General features: G+C 44.0%; 1 non-coding gene across 1 annotated transcript; it reads right to left on the bottom strand.

The window, feature by feature from the left end:
* Positions 1–17,309: 17,309 nt before the first annotated feature.
* Positions 17,310–17,383, bottom strand: trnat-agu (transfer RNA threonine (anticodon AGU)). Its single transcript has one exon. It is a non-coding gene; the product is annotated as a tRNA-Thr (tRNA).
* Positions 17,384–17,823: the final 440 nt, after the last annotated feature.

Raw genomic sequence — 17,823 nt, 5'->3', positions numbered from 1 at the left:
GATCTTACCTGACAAATCTGTTGGAATTCTTTGAAGAAGTAATAAGCAGGATAGACAAAGGAGAATCTATTGATGCGGTGTACATGGATTTCAGAAGGCCTTTGGTAAGATGCCACACATGTGGCTGCTTAACAAGCTATGACCCCATGGTACTACAGGAAAAATTCTAGCATGGATGAAGCAGTTGCTGATTGGCAAGAGGCAAAGAATGGGCATAATGGGAGCCTTTTATGATTGGCTGCTGGTGAATAGTGGTTTTCCACAGGGGTCAGTGTTGGGACCGATTCTTTTTACGTTATATGTCAATGATTTTGATGATAGAATTGGTGGCTTCGTTGCAAAGTTTGCAGATGACATGAAGATGGCTGAAGGACAGGTAGCTTTGAGGAAGTAGAGAGTCTGCTGAAAAACCTAGGTAGATTAGGAGAATGGGCATAGAAATGGCAGATGGAATACAGTATTGGGAAATGTATGGTTATGCACTTTGGTAGAATAAATGAAAGAGTTGATTATTTTCTAAGTAGAGAGAAAATACAAAAAGCTGAGATGGAAAGGGACTTGGGAGTCCTTGTGTAGGATCCCCTAAAGGTTAATGTGCAGATTGAGTCTGTGGTGGGGAAGGCAAATGTAATGCTAGCATTCATTTTGAGAGGTCTAGAGTATAAAAGCAAGGATGTGATGCTTTCTTTTGCAATCCTTTTATTGAATTTTTCAAAGACAAATACAAAACAGTCATAATAGTACAAAGGGAGTGGGATTATATTGTTGGCAATTAACACGTGAGAAAAAACTATAGGTAACACCAATATAATTGACCTCCCAAACCCTTAATATAAACAAGATACAAGGAAATGAAAAGATGGAAAAACCTGAAACTGAAAAATCAAGAACAAAGTAAACTAAACTAACCTAAACTAAAACTAAACTGAACAAAGTTGGGCTATTCTATTATATCAAATAAAATCATTAGTGTCATCAACTCCGCTCCTCTACTCAAATTAATGAATAATATAAAGGAATCAGAAAAGGTCAAATTACATTCAATGAAAGTATTGAATGAAAGGCCTTCAAGTTTCTTCAAATTTAACTGAGGGATCAAAGGTACCACTTCTAATTTTTTCTAAGTTTATACAGGATATGGTTTGGGAAAACCATTCAGATGTAGTTAGAGAATTCATCTCTTTCCAATTCAATAAAATAGATCTTCCAGCCATTAAAGTAGCAAATGCAATCATCTGCCGAGCTGCAGAGGGCAGATCAATCATTGGTCAGCCAAAAATTGCAGTGATAGGGTGAGGTTGTAAATCAATAGGCAAAACTGTAGAGAATGTATCAAAAATATCTTTCCAATATTTTTCCAAAAGAGGGCAAGACCAAAACATATGAGTCAGAGAGGCTACCTCAGAATGACATCCATCACAGATTGGATTTATATGAGAGTAAAAACGAGCTAATTTATCTTTAGACATATGAGCCCTATGCACCACTTTAAATTGAATCAACGTACATTTAGCACAAATGGAAGAAAAGTTAACTAATTGAAAAACTTTCTCCCATTTCACTATAGGTAAGGAAAGTTGAAGTTCTCCTATTCATTTTTAATTTTATCGGATATATCTGACTGTATTTTCATAATCATATCATAAATGATTGCTATTAAACCCTTTTGATGAAGGTTTAAGCCTAAATTTTTTTCATGATATCGGTTGGATATGAAATCGGAAAAGTAGGTAACATCATATTCAAAATATCTCTGATCTGTAAATATCTAAAAAAAAATGGGATCTGGGCAAATTATATTTATTAGACAACTGTTCAAAAGACATGAAACAGTTATCCAAAAATAAATCATGAAAACATATTATACCCTTCATTTTCCATACCAAAAAGGCTTGATCCATGACCAAGGGTTGAAAGAAAAAATTAGATATAATAGGGCTTAATAGAATAAACTTATTCAAGCCAAAAAATTTACGAAACTGAAACCATATTCATCATGTATATTTAATTATTGGATTAACCATTTGTTTATTCAATTTAGAAAGAGCCAAGGGAAGCAAAGTCCCTAAGATGGAAACCAATGAAAATCCTTGAATTACATTCAAGGTTGACCCTTTGTGGGCTGACATTAATATCCACATCTTGTGTTAAAATATTAAATATTGGATATTAATTGCCGAATAATAAAATCTTAATTTCAGCAGTGCCAGGCCATCATTCTTTTCGGATTTCTGCAAGTATTTTTTACTTAACCTCGGATTTTTATTCTGCCATATATAAGACGAAATTTTAGAGTCAATAGTATCAAAAAAGGATTTAGGGATAAAAATTGTTACTGCTTGGAAAAGATATTTAAAAATTCGGTAAAATAATCATCCTAGTAGCATTAATTTGACCAATCAGTGATATAGAGAGTGAGGACCATTTAGTAAGCGATTGTTTGACCTGGTCTATTAAAGGTAAAAAAATTGATGTTAAATAAGTCCTTCTGTTTTTTAGTAATCTAACACCTAGATACATAAAATAATCCATAACCAATCTAAATGGTAAATGTCTATAAACTGGAACTTGCATATTTAAAGGGAAAAGTTCACTCTTATTAAAATTCAGTTTGTAACCAGAAAAGTTACTAAACTGAGTGAGCAAAGATATAACAGCAGGAATGGATTTGTCAGGATTCAAAATATATAGTAACAAATCATCTGCATATAATGATAACTTATGTATCACATTCCCGCGGGAAATGCCAAATATAGAAGGTGAGTCACGAATAGCAATAACTGAAGGTTCCAGGAGAATATCAAATAACAATGCGCTAAGAGGATAACCCTGCCTAATGCCACGAAACAACTAAAAAAAGGAGATCTTATATTATTGTTAATGTTATCTCACTTTTTAAGAAAGGAGGGAGAGAGAAAACAGGTTAGCCTGACATCAGTGGTGGGCAAGATGCTGGAGTCAATTATAAAAGATGAAATAGCAGCGTATTTGGATAGCACTAACAGGATCAGTCTGAGTCAGCATGGATTCATGAAGGGGAAATCATGCTTGACTAATCTTCTGGAATTTTTTGGGGATGTAACTATGAAAATGGACAAGGGAGAGCCAGTGAATGCAGTGTACCTGGACTTCCAGAAAGCCTTTGATAAAGTCCCACATTGGTCGCGGTGTTTCAATTGTTGGAGAGAAAGAGAGAGAGAGAGAGAGAGAGAGAGAGAGAGAGAGAGAGAGAGAGAGAGAGAGAGAGAGAGAGAGAGAGAGAGAGAGAGAGAGAGAGAGAGAGAGAGAGAACATGCGAACAGTAATAGCTATTATCTTGCCAACCTTCCTTTACGATTTTGATCTGTCGATGCGTTGCTGATGCGGCCATTCACGTATGACCCCTCCGTCCTTTAGCTAGACCGTTCTTCCGTGGTGGACTCGTCACCCAGACAAGGGTGGGACACACACACAAGCCCCCACCGGTCTCGCTACAAAACACTGTGAGTTAAAATTTACCGACCCTTCGTTCAGTCTCCGATCTCCCACCCTGTCTCGTGGGGGTTCTGATGCCCACTAGCGTCTCTCCTGGTGCCTCTGAGGGCTGTTACCCCAGACTTCACTTTTATCCCCACTCACGGGGTCTCAGGTGTCAATCAGGTTGGGATGATGTAACCCATCAAACCAGCCCACTCTGGTTACCCCCGAGGGGTTTCAAAGAATAGAACAGTACCAAGTAAACAATCCTTCTCCAAAAGACAATAGCAGTAATCAATGGTTCCGTTCCCTTTTTTGTTAGGAGAAGACATTCCACATAAGCTGTGCCTCTCTCTCATTAACTTTCATGAGCTGTTATCAATAACAACTGCCCTGGCAGCTTTTCTTTGTCTCTCTTACTTCCTTGGCAGCAGCATCGAACCAGTAACGATTTGCGATTCTCCAAAGGGGGGGGGGGTGACTCTGCACCCTTCTGCCCGTCAGAGTTGTTCATCCTTCGTAACACCCCCATCCTTCTAAGAATTTTCACCAAAGGGGAAAATTAACTAATACAGAGGCTTACAGAATTACAGAATTTAACACAATACAAAAGAGTTTTTAACTACAGAGTAATACAGATATACATTCAACTTAGCATCTAGATAAGCAGTCAGCGAGTACCTTTGCCTCTTTTCCATTTAGCTCTCACGTGGTAAGCTTGCTCACCACTGTGGAATAGGCCTTTGCATACTCCTTTCATAGGAGTTATCTTATCAACAATGTTTTCCAAACTTTGCCCATTTTCTGAACTTCCACACAATTCTTTATTTTTAAGCAAGTCATTAGTTTTATCTTCAGGACCCTCCATTCTATTAGTTTTCAGTTTAATATCTGCAAGTTGTTTACATTTAAATTCCAAAACAAACTGTAATTGATTCACAGGCACCTTGTTAACAAGCCATTGTTCCTTCAGCCTGGTTACTGCTTCTGAAACCAATCCAGGCTTTAAATTTTCTTTATTCAATTTAGGAACTACACTTCTCCCTTCTCCTTCAATAATAATATTCGCATCGCCAGCTCCCATCTCCTCACTAACTTTTAACAGACCTTCTAACACAAACAACTGAGAAGTCTCACTTCCCACTGGTACCAAGGTTAACCCTTTCTTCACTGAACCAAGTCCATCTGACCCAGAAGGACTGCATTCCTTTTCAACTAAATCAGATACCTCAGACTTTTCCTGAGTTTCATTACTAGGTTCAGTACCCTGTGTATCCACATCTTGAACACACTCAAACGGGACATCTGCCTCTTCCAGGCTTTCAATACCCGTCCCTTTTTCAAATTCTAGGTTCCCCTGGTTCTCCCAGCTACTCTCTGGGCAAGTCCCATCCGGAGTAAACGCAACCCTACGGGTTAAAACAACTTCATCTGCTAACCCAGAAGACTCCTTCAAGGTAACGTCATCCTTTTCATCTAGGACTGCCCGTATATCATTATCGGGAACACATTTCAATTTTTTAACTTCTTCAAACAGTTCCGTCAAGCCAGACAGATCATCCATATCCAGCCCTGGACCTTCTAACTGCCTCATCTGTTTCTCATCTTCACTCCGTGCCTCTATAAATTCCCTCTTGGCTAAGGGTAGGTCTACCTCCACTCCTTTACTCTCTTTCACCTCCCTGTTCTCCGTTTTACCATCCCCTAACCCCTCTTGGTACAGGGTCGGTAAAAACGTCTCAGTCAAATCGACACTGGACTGATTTAAACTGGTCTCTTTCTCAGCTGCCTTTCTCAACATGCTGCGAGTGATCACGCATGCGGGATAGATCTTGGAACCTAGGGGCGGGTCCTCAGCACTCACAGGCTTGCTCGTCAGCTTCACGGCTGAACACACCTCACCCCCTGCTAAATCATTACCTAGAAGGACGTCCACGCCGTCTCTCGGTAATTCTGACCATACCCCTATTTCAACTGGTCCAGATACCAGATCACAATTTATAATGATCCCGTGCAAAGGTACAGCTTCTGTCCCTTTTCCTATGCCTCTCAAAACTACCTCTCCAGTCTCAGGACCAAAATCTAGTACCTTACTGAGAATCAATGACTGCTCAGCTCCAGTATCTCTCCAGATTCTCACTGGAACTGGGGTTTCTCCCTTTTGAAATAAATTTCTCACGTCCCTCTCATATTCTATCTACCTGGGGCTTTCTCATCGATTTGCCGATCGACACAATACACCCTGTAGGGACTGCTGCGTTCCCTTTTCCTGTCTCCTTCCTCGGAGCAAAGCACTTAGATGCAATATGACCAACCTTTCCACAATTAAAACAGGTCAAGCCAGGAACCCTCCTGCCAGCCTGCCTTTCTTCCTCCTTACTTTTACTACTAGCTCCCGGCTTAATTTCTACCTCAGCCGGCGGGCTTTCTCTACTGTTCCTACCGTCTTTCTGGTAACTCTTATTCGAGGAAAACTTTGTCTTGTGGGTTAGGGCATATTCATCTGTGAACCTGGCAAATTCTGATAGCGACTTATTCGGCTTTTCGTTCAAATACGTCCGGATATCATCCGGAACACAACCTTTAAATTCCTCAATCAGAATTAACTCTCCGAAACGATGGAAATCCTCCTCCACCCTTTCTGCTGCACACCAACGATCCAAGAGCACATCCTTCTCATAGGCAAATTCTGCATATGTCTGATTCCACACTTTCTTTAAATCTCTGAACTTTTGTCTATATGCTTCAGGGATTAACTCATAGGTCCGAAGGATGGCCTGTTTTATCTCCTCATAATCCTCAGACTTCTCCACAGACAACGCCGATTATGCCCGTTATGCCTTCCCTTTTAACACACTTTGTAACAACGCCACCCACTGATCTCTGGGCCACTTCTGATTCACTGCCACCTTTTCAAAATACAAGAAATAACTATCAACATCTGTCTCCTCGAACGGAGGTACTAACCTGAACTCCCTACTAACATTAAGCCTCTCCTCTCGGTCTGCCCCTGGGCCTCTTCTCTCTTGCTTTAACTTCTCCATTTCCAGCTCATGCTGCCTCTGTTTCTCCTTCTCCTTTTCAGCTCTTTCGTTCTCCCCTTCCTCTGCTTCCAGCTGTTATAACCTACGTCCATGCTCCCTCTTCTTCTGTTCCGTGTCCAGCTTCAATTATTCCAACTCTAACGGAACCGCCCCACTAGCTGGTACCTTTTCAGGGATATGTTCCAATACCTCAGCCGAAAACACATCCTCCTCAATATAATACTGAGTTATGACCCTCTGCATCTCCCACTTTTTCATTGACGACTTCACCTCTGTGAGATTTAATCCTTTCGCAATATTAACCAAGTCCGTCTTTTTGGCATCCTCTAGCGCCTTCAAAGTCGGGTTTTGTGTAAATTCGTTTACGTCCATCTTTGCTGGTTTCCCGTCTGGTTACCCACGCAACCAGATCAAAGTCTGGACTTATAGCCCGATTCACTGGCTTTCCAATTTGGTATCAAATCTTGAGATGAGGCCCCAATTTTTTTACGTACCCCATAACTGAGTGTCTTACCAGCAAAGATAGAAGTGTCCGTTGGAGTCTGATGATACTATTTTCAACAGTATTTATTAGTAAAAATACACAAAAATAATATAAATGCAAATATACAGATGATATACATCATCAATACTAAACCTAAAAGTGCGGGTATAATAATAATCACTAATGAAACAAGCTCTAACGTTGTCTAGGGGATAATGAATTCTCAGATGGAAATATAAAGTTCAGTTCATGCAGGCCGTGGTAGTTGTTGGTCGCTGTGTTTCGATTGTTGGAGAGACAGAGAGAGAGAGAAAACGTGTGAACAGTAACAGCTATTATCTTGCACACCTTCCTTTACGATTTTGATCCGTCGATGCGTTGTTGTTGTGGCCATTGACGTATGACCCCTCCGTCCTTTGGCTAGACCGTTCTTCCGTGGTGGACTCGTCACCCAGGCAAGGGTGGACACACACACAAGCCCCCACCGGTCTCGCTACAAAACACTGTGAGTTAAAATTTACCGACCCTTCGTTCGGACTCTGATCTCCCACCCTGTCTCGTGGGGGTTCTGATGCCCACTAGCGTCTCTCCTGGTGCGTCTGAGGGCTGTTACCCCAGACCTCACTTTTATCCCCACTCACGGGGTCTCAGGTGTCAATCAGGTTGGGATGACGTAACCCATCAAACCAGCCCACTCTGGTTACCCCCGAGGGGTTTCAATGAATAGAACAGTACCAAGTAAACAATCCTTCTCCAAAAGACAATAGCAGTAAATCAATGGTTTTTGTCAGTAGGAGACATTCCACTTTGTGTATCTCTGAGCTGTCTCTCTCTCATTAACTTTCATGAGCTGTTATCAATAACAACTGCCCTGGCAGCTTTTCTTTGTCTCTCTTACTTCCTTGGTAGCAGCATCGAACCAGTAACGATTTGCGATTCTCCAAAAGGGGGGGGGGGGCGACTCTGCGCCCTTCTGCCCGTCAGAATTGTTCATCCTTCGTAACAACACATTCTGGAATTCTCGATGAGGGAGAATAAGTAATATTCATAAATCTCCTAATATTAAAGGACGAATAGTGGTTTTTAATGAATCCGGTCTGATCAATTGAAATAATTTGAGGCAATACATTCTCCATTCTAGTTACCACTATTTTTGAAAAGATCTTAGATAGAATCTACGTTCAATAAGGATATAGGCCTATATGATGTGCATTCAGTGGGATCTTTATCTTTTTTTTTAAGAATTAAGGAAATAGAGGCACCATAAAAAGATTGTGAACCCAAAGTGCACCGCAGATGCTGTGGTCAAATCAAGACGTACAAAAAAGCTGGATGAACTCAGCAGGTCGGGCAGCATCCGTTGAAAGAAGCAGTCAACGTTTCGGGTCGAAACCCTTCGTCAGGACAATAAGAAGGAGGGGGCAGGGGCCCTATAAAGAAAACTCTGTTTTCCACCCTCCCCCATCTTCTTTATAGGGCCCCTGCCCCCTCCTTCTTTAGTCCTGACGAAGGGTTTCGGCCCGAAACGTTGACTGCTTCTTTCAACGGATGCTGCCCGACCTGCTGAGTTCATCCATCTTTTTTGTTCGTCATAAAAAGATCATGGTAATTTAGCTATAAATAATGCATCCTTAAAGATTCTACATAAACAGGAAGTACAGTAGAGAAGGATTTTAAAAATTCTACTGTATAACCATCTGGGCCAGGTACTTTACCTGAATTCATCGAAGAAATAGCATCTTTTATTTCTTGTTCCATAATAGGAGCATCTATTACTAAACGTTCATTAGGTGATCATTTCGGAACATTAAATTTTCTTAAGAATTCGTGCATTATAGTGGTGTCATCAGGAGATGCTGATTGATATAAGGAGGTGTAAAATTCTTGAAAAGATCTGTTTATCTTATCATGATCAACCGTCATAGTTCCATCTCGTTTACGAATTTTAATAATCTGACGTTTAACCGAAGCAGATTTCAATTAACTAGCCAATAGTTTACCAGATTTAACACCATGTATATAAAAGAGACTCCTAGACTTAATTAATTGACTTTCAATCGAGGATGTTAAAAGTAAACTATGCTCCATTTGAAGTTCGTCCCTTTTTTTTGATAAAGTTCCTGACTAGGAGCAATAGAGTATATCTTATCAATTGCTTTAATCTTATCAACCAACATACAAATCTCTTTATTAATTTGTTTTCTCAGTCCAGCAGAATATGAGATAATCTGTCCACGGATGTATGCTTTAAAAGTATCCCATAAACCCCGCTGGAAATTTCTTCTGTACAGTTTGTTGAAAAGAAGAAATCAATCTGTTCCTTAATGAAATTCACAAAGTCTGAGTCTTGTAGTAATACAGAATTGAATCAGCTTTGTCCAAAAGTAGAAGTTGTATCCATTAATTTAATAGCGAGTTTCAGGGGCGCATGATCAGAGATGGTAATGCAATCATAATTGCAGTCAATAACAGAGGGAATTAAACGAGAGTCAATAAAAAAGTAGTAAATTCTAGAATAACTGTGATAAACATGGGAAAAGAATGAAGACTCTTTATCCTTTGGATGTTAAAACCTCCAAATTTCTGAAATTCCAAAATCAAGCATGAAGGAATTAATAAAGGTAGCCAATTTATTCGGAAGTGCCTGATTAGACTTGATTAGTGCCTGATCTATCCATTGAAGGATTTAAACAACAAATAGAATCTCCTCCCATTATCAACATATAGCCATTTAAATTGGGAAGGGGTGTAAATACGTGTTTAAAAATTCAGGATAGTCAACATTCAGAGCATAAACATTAACCATAACCACTTTTTTAGTACAGAGTAATCCAGTGATTAACAAAAATCTACCATTCGGATCCAAAATTGTTTCGTAGTGAACAAATGAAATTGAAGAATCTATAAAAATAGAAACTCCTTCACTTTAGCCTGGGAATTCGAATGGCATTGTACTTTTCAAAACCTGAAAAAACGCTGATTATCCTCTTTTCGCACATCTTGCGCAAAGATAATATGGGCATTCATTCTGTGGAATACCTTGAATTTTTTTTCTGTCTAATCGGATAGTTTAAACTGTTTGTATTCCACGAAACAAAATTCAAGATCTTAGCAAGGATGTGATGCTGAGACGTTATAAAACACTGGTGAGGCCTCATTTGGAGTACTGTGAACAGCTTTGGGCCCCTTATCTTAGAAAGGATGTGCTGAAACTGGAGAGGGCTCAAAGGAGGTTCACGAAAATGATTCCAAGATTGCATAGCTTGGCATATGAGGACAGTCTGATGGCTTTGGAGCTGCATTCACTGGAATTCAAAAGAATGAAAAGACGTCATCGAAACCTATCGAATTGTGAAAGGCTTTGATTGAGTGGATGCGGAGAGGATGTTTACTGTGGTGGGAGAGTCTAAGACCAGAGGGCACTGCCTTAGAATAGCGGGGCATCCTTATAGAACAGAGGACTTTAAGGAGGACTTTCTTTAGCCAGATGGTGGTGAATCTGTGGAATACTCTCAGGTTCCTTGAGGCTGCTACTATACAATGGGTCGACATCGGCACGAATAGGCTATTCTCTCCCGGTTTCCTCCAAAACAGAACGCCAAGAACTAAGAAGCTGAACAATTTTCCTCAACAGTCCTTTTGTCTTGGCCCATCTGGCAATTCCCCATATCGCTGTTAATTGGGCCTTAATCCCCTCGTCTGATTTCCAATCATTCCCAGTTCCATTAGAGCACAGCTGATTCCCGTTAGCGAGCGAGCATGGGATAAAACTCAGGCGGCACAGCCCAGCTTTGCCAGCTTGTCGGTCGTCTCGAGTGTGAGTAAACCTCGTTTCCTGATTCCTCAGAACAGTCACTTCTAAGCTCCGCATCATTTCCTGGATACTCTCCTTGTCTCCGTGTGAAGACTCTCCTGGATACCGGCTCCCCGTTCGCGACGGTGCTAACGCCTCACGACTCTGCCTCCGCGCCTGAGTCCTGCACTTGGCTTCGTCCTCAGCCTCGGCCTTGCAACACTTTTTCCTTGTCATCGAAAGGGATCGATATTAGTGACATCCTTTCCGTGGTGTAGTTAGGAATACCTAAACAGATCCAGAAACATGACACATTTTTTCTGGTGTGCAAGTTCAAAAGGAATGGATTATAGGATCTCCCCCCACAGATCAGCATCCCCCACTTTGTCATTCTGTAATGTAGGGAGACACAAATCTCACTCTCACCTTAACCTAGATTCCACACAGCCAGTGTGGGAACAGATTTCACCCTGAACCCAATAGTATGGGGAGCAAATTGTGTTTTTACAAGACAGGACAAACACAAATCCAGGCATGTACAGTACTTCTCTTCCATCAGAACCGTGGCAAGCAACTGTTAAATTTAGAACAGTTAATCCCCAGAGAGGAACAAATAACACATCTTCTAAAGAACAAAGGGAAAGGAAAAACGACTGGGCGGGGCTCGGCACATTAGCACATTCACACAGCCATGTGAGGGGAAACCCACGCTAACACACATACTCAAGTAAACTGAAGTCTGGAGTGTGTGGTGCTATTCATATGCCATCTTTTTGTTTAGAAATCTACAGTTCATTACAAGCCTTTCGGCCCACAATCTCGTACCCATCTATAGCATTGAGGTAGGTTAACGGGCCTGGCGAGAGAGACGAACATACTGACTGTGAATAAGTATAGTAATCATTTATTTACAAGCAGTAAAAAAATTCGATCAGTATTTAAGATCCTCCAAGTTACACAAACTACAAAACTAAATATTCAAAATGCACGGCACATTGCTTCCCGACGGTTCCGGGGACAAAGGGGAAGAGAGAGCGAAGCATTCATACATATTACTCTTTACGCCACCGAGGTGCTTGAAACTGGACATTAGATGCTGTGGCACTTCAACTAACCGGTAGGAAGAGGGGCTGAAGTTTTTAACCTGACTAACGACGGAAGCGTCTTTTGACCGGCCAAATAAGCTAATAACCTGCCCCTTGAAAGCCGTGATACCGTGACAATCCAATCCTCAGGCTAATATGACCCCCGCGAGCTCCCAAGTAAGATACATATAAAATAGAGTACAATACCCAATATTGCAAACCCAAGTGTGGTCCCCCAGCCCACCCGCACCCCAAAAGGCCACCAGCGTTCTCCCAGCGTGTAATAGCCGGATCCCCCACTTAATCGTAAACACCGGCTTTCAGATGTGATCAGCCAGGTGGGTAGTGTTCCCGACCCGTCAGGAACGTGGCTTTTTTGACCAATAGCAGTACAAGCGCCACCTGTCTTGTGAGCAGGTCATCCAAGTCATCGATATCAGTTCTGGGGACAGTCTGGCCGTATCATGCTGGGAAAAGCTATCACTGAAAACCGTCCTTCCTCTGTAATAGCGCTGTTACTATGCCAACCAGCATGGGCAAGGTGTTCATTCAAGGCACAGGGGTACGGTACAAATGATCAACTACGCCACCCTGTGGGGTACCACGGGTACGGCCAGGAAAGGCCAGTAAGTGCCATTCAGTGTTCAGCAAGTGCTGACCTTTCCAATGCCATTTGGCATAGACACAGCCATCCCAGGGTACTGTCCCTTCTCACACTTGCCATTCACCTTGTACATGTGCTTATCATACCACCTACACCAACGTTCTCTGTCAGGTGCAGAGTCAGAATCCTCCAATTAAACAAATGGTACGGAGGGCAATACCAGCCCTTTTGGAACGGAGGTGAGAGGAATTCCATTAGCCAGAGTAGTGAATCTGTGGAATTGTTTGCCACAGGCAGCCGTGAAGGCCGTTTTTGCGAATATTTAAGGCAGTGGCTGTTAGATTCTTGATTGGTCAGGGCGTGAAGGGAGACGGGGAGAATTCAGGAGATTGGGTCCGAAAAGAAAAATGGATCAGCCAAGATGAGACATCTTATGGGATATCAGGTAATGCTCCCCCACCCTGAGGGGTGGCCCCATCGTGGTACAAGAGGACCGACATGTCTGAACAGGAAAGGGAATTGGAATTAAAATGTTTGACCCCCGGGAATTCCCGCTTCCGGCAGAAAGATCAGAGGTACTCAATGAAGAGTGACCTCAATTTACGACGGGTATCGCAATTGTAGAGAAGGCGTCAGCAGCAGCACCAGACTCAACAGAGAAACCCGAGTAATTCGCAGGTGAACTGTTGGCTCGCCTGAAAGGACGGGTTGGTGGCCCGAATTCAGGTGAGGGTCGAGATGAACGGGCAGGTGTAGCGCTTAGACCGCAAACTGGGATACGTGCTGGGAGAGACGAATGGACAGGGGACAATGGCAATGTCCGTGTTTATTCTATGCACCCGGCGGGTAGCGTGTTGCCGGCAGCCTCCCCGCCTCTGTATCCTCTGGCACCGAGTTCTCAGCGCACCATCTCTCTCCGTTCGGACCGGGCGCCAGGACCCCGATCTTGTACAGTCGGGCAGTAATTTTTTAGAATGAGGATATATCTGATCGAATAGTCACGTATGTCCTCAAGGTCAGACACAAGTTAATTTCGCTCCACACCGTCCCATCACACGTTCCTGGCGCCAAGCACTCAGCGAAGTTCCCTCTGTTTTTGTCCCACTGGAGAAAATGTGGGTCCACTATCCACAAAACATTAACGAAGAAAACGGGTCCTTCCTGCAGTCTTCGTTTTTCAGTGAAATGACACGAATACTGAGTCATTGCAACAACTATTTGTCGGTGAGTTCCCCACCAAGTCTATAACCCGTGGGAACTAAGACCGCGAGGACGATGTTCATCCCTCCCACCCCCAACCCGTCCTCGCCCGTTCCTGGGAGTACAGTGTCTCAGTGACTCTGTGTCATTCGCACACTGGGATCACCATGTAAAATCCCCGTCTCTGTATCCGCTGGGTCAGGCCCACACCTACTGCACTGTGCAAAGATCCTGTCTCCATATCCCCTGGGTCGGAACGTTACCGGGTCACGATGCATGGTTCCCGCCTTCGTGTGTCCTGGGCCACACATTCGTCGGGAGCTCCGTGCACAGTTCCCATCTTCGTAATCTTGGGTCACGCCCACACCCAAGAGAACCGTGCTCGTTTCTCGTCTCCATATTGCCTACATCAGACCGTCGTGTCGAGCAAGGTTGAAGTCGATAGGGATGAGAGCAGAGAGTGGCTGGGTGTTCAGCGCCGTCTGCCTGCGTTTCACCACCCTTCCTTTCCTCTGCAGGAGCCTTTGGTGCCACGTTGGAAGCATTGATCAGCGAGGCTCGTGTCTGTGGACTCACTCGGGGCGGGGGCGCTTTGAGGTTCATGTTGTTTGTGTTTCAGGGTCCCGGTTGCTCGTTTTTGCCGTTTCTGAGCAGTTTGAACAGGGTGATCGGTGCAGACTGGTGCGCTTCGGCGAGAAATGGCGCCGCGGCGGCCTGCGGTCAGATCGCGGCGCAGTGCTGAACTAAATTATAAATTAAACTAAATTGAACTAAACTCTCGGATTCCTGGTTTGATGCTGACCCTCTATGTGTTGTCCACTCGCTTTGTGCCATTTGTTCCTTTTCCCCGCAGTGGGTTTTTGATGTGGTCTTTGAAAGCATTCCATTTTGTTTCTGTGTTTGCTGGCTGCCTGCGGGAGGACGGACCACATGGCTGGATACTGTATAGACACTGTGATAATGTAGCTACCGTGACTTTAGTTGGTCAGAGTCAAGGGGCCTGTTTGTAGACCCTCGAGGTGATCAAGGAGCTACGAGGGCGAGCTGTCTTGTGACTGCTGATCACGTGGCTCAGCAACTCCGGTGCCTTCCCGACGTTTGCCAGGGCTGAAATGTACACCACTATCAGGACGATGGCACAGAACTCCCTCGGCAGGTACAATGGATGACACTTGATCACCGGTGTTCCGGGTCTGAAAAAGAGCTGTTATGTCGAAAGGAATTAAACGCCGTTATCTGACGCTGCCTCCCTGTCTCTGCCGCGGAGGCCGTGGCCCCGGGCTGGAGCGCGGTGTCTGGAATGCTGGAGTGAGCCATGTTGCTGTGAAGCAGAGCACGCAACATCCACGGTGTCCTCCTGGTTCTGCAACCTCGCACCAAGGTCTTCAGTGTTACTTTCCGGAGATAGTACATTAGCCAGGATGGTGGCGAACCCCTCCCTCTGGCAGCATCTCCCTGGCCACGTATTAAACTATATTCAGAATCTCAGGAAGGGCTGAGTATAGATATTCGAGAACCGGCTCAATGTGACTGTTGTAATTTGCAATGTTAGGCGACGGAATGGAAACCTTGTACATCGCGCACAGGTCGCTCAAAGTGACAACATAGGTAGATGGAAGGTGATTTAACCCCTTGCATCCGCAGTAAATGTGAACATTAATGTCCCAGGTGTGTGCTGAGAAAACTGGTGAAAACTTGCGTCCTTGCATTGATATCTGAGAAACCATTGTCCGTCACCCACCCAGCAGTCTGAAGCGGCAACCCTGTTCCCTCGGGTCTGAGTTGCAGAAATATTGGATGGTTTGGAAAACGGAAGATGCATCGAGCCTCAAGCACAGGATGTGGGAGAATATTTCAAAGCATGCGCCAATGATATAACACTCTCAACATTAACGTGGTCAACTAATTCAAGTCATTGTCTAATTGATAAAAGACGCGGCAGTGAATCCCATCACCGCCGTCGTCTGTAAACGTATTCTTATTTTTTTCCACGAGGATTCTGATTGCACTATTAAAGTGAATTTCGAAATGTTTTGGACACGATCCAGAATCGGTGTCAGGGTCACGTCTATTACTGCAGAACACTCCAGACTGGGCGGGGGATGCAGTGGAGGCGCGGGGTTCGTGGCCTCCACTTATCGAACGCAGAGGGTGTCAAAGTATTTAACATCTATATGTAAGAGAGAATCTGCACGTGTTGGAATTCCAAACAACGGACACAAAATGCTGGACGAACATAGCAGGCCAGGCAGCATCTACGGAAAAGAGTATAGTCGACGTTCCGGGCAGAGATCCTTCATCACGACTGAAGAAAAATCAAGATGAGGAGTCAGAGCTAGAAGGTGGGGGAGGGGAGGAAGAAACACAAGGTGATGGGTGAAACCAAGAGGGGGGAGGGATAAAGTAAAGAGCAGGGAAGTTGATGGGTGACTGCCTTGTCCATTCGTCCCTTCCCCCTGATCTCCCTCCTGGCACTTATCCTTGTAAGCGGAATAAGTGCTACACCTGCACCCCCCCCCCCCCCCACATCTCCTCCCTTACAATCATTCAGCGCCCTAAACAGTCCTTCCAGGTGAGTCGATACTTCACTTGTGGGTCTGTTGGGGTCATTTACTGTGTTCGGTGCTCCCGGTGTGGACTCCTGCATATCGGTGAGACCCGATGTAGCTTGGGAGACCGTTTCACCGAGCACCGGCGCTCCGTCCGCCGGGAGAAGTGAGATCGCCCAGTGGCCGTCCATTTTGATTCCACTTCCCATTCCCATTCCGATATGTCAGTCTCGATGAGGCGACTGGCAAGTTGGAGGAGCAACACCTTGTATTCCATCTGGGTAGCCTTCAACCTGATAACATGAAGATCGATTTATTGAACTTCCGGTAATGCCTCCCCCTTCAACATTCCCCATTCCCTTTACCCTCTCTCACCTTATCTCCTTACCTGCCCTTCACCTCCCTCTGGTGCTCCTCCCCTTTCTCTTTCTTCCATGGTCTTCTGTCCTCTCCTATCAGATGCTTCCATCTCCAGCCCTGTATCTCTTTCACCAATCAACTTTTCAGCTCTTTACTTCATCCCTCCCCTCTCGGTTTCACCCATCACCTTGTGATTCTTCCTCCCCTCCCCCGCCGTCTAGCTCTGACTCCTCATCTCGTTTTTTCTCCAATCCTGATGAAGGGTCCCGGCCAGAAACGTCCACTGTGCTCTTTTCCATAGATACTGGCAGGCCTGCAGAGTTCCTCCAGCATTTTCTGTGTGTAACATCGGTATGTATTCTAACTCATTTCTGGAACGCAGTCTCTCCGGTTTCATGAAATATGCAGCCAACTAGTCGGAGTTCGATTGGAAAGATCTTTGAAACACAGTGTGAAATCGTTTCTCGGCAAGAACAGGGCAAGTTCATAAAGCAGAACGCTGCAAACAATTGTCACCATAAAATAGCCCTACACCGTAATAAAAAGCTATAAAAGGTAAACAAGCTTGTCTACTTGAACCGCAGACACCACCAGCCTTTCGTTTACACTGCATTATTGTTCCGCTCCTTTGTGCAGCATCGCGTTTTCTGAAGCACAGTTTGTAATTTGCAGCGTATTTGACGGTGTTTGCTGAAACCCGCCATCATCACGTTGAAGTTCACCCCTTACCTCAAAGGCTCCGCTGGGATTTGAACCCAGAATCTCCTGTTTACTAGACAGGCGCTTTGACCAGTTAAGCCACGGAACCCTCACGCCGACCAGCAGCTGCAATGATAGTTCACTTGTATTAATTTCGCTTCTTCGAGGGAAAGGCTTCAGATTCAGACTGTAAAGACGAGATACAATAAAATAGACGGTATCGACTCATCCTTATATAGTCTGTATGTATAGTATAGGCTGCCACTCTCGCCACAGTTCACTCGTTTTCCCTGTCTCCGTACTGTGGAGAATTAAACGGAGACGGCCATCTGTGTGCGAGCAAGGCGCAAGTGAAAATAGACTCCACGGCAGGTAGTCGGTGGATCAGCCAGTATCTATGGAGAGTAAGAGAACTGGTCCGAAACGTAATTTCTTGGGCCGTCAGTAGCAGAAGAATATAGTCGAGTCCGGTGGATCCAGCTGCCCGGGAATGAACATTAACACATTTCCTGAGGTTGCATTCTATTAATTTCGCCCACACGCGCATCA

The sequence above is a fragment of the Hypanus sabinus genome, chromosome 12 (assembly GCF_030144855.1).
Source record: "Hypanus sabinus isolate sHypSab1 chromosome 12, sHypSab1.hap1, whole genome shotgun sequence".
Lineage (NCBI taxonomy): Eukaryota > Metazoa > Chordata > Chondrichthyes > Myliobatiformes > Dasyatidae > Hypanus > Hypanus sabinus.
Note: the sequence above shows the minus strand (reverse complement) of the source record. Positions and strands in the feature narration are given on the sequence as shown.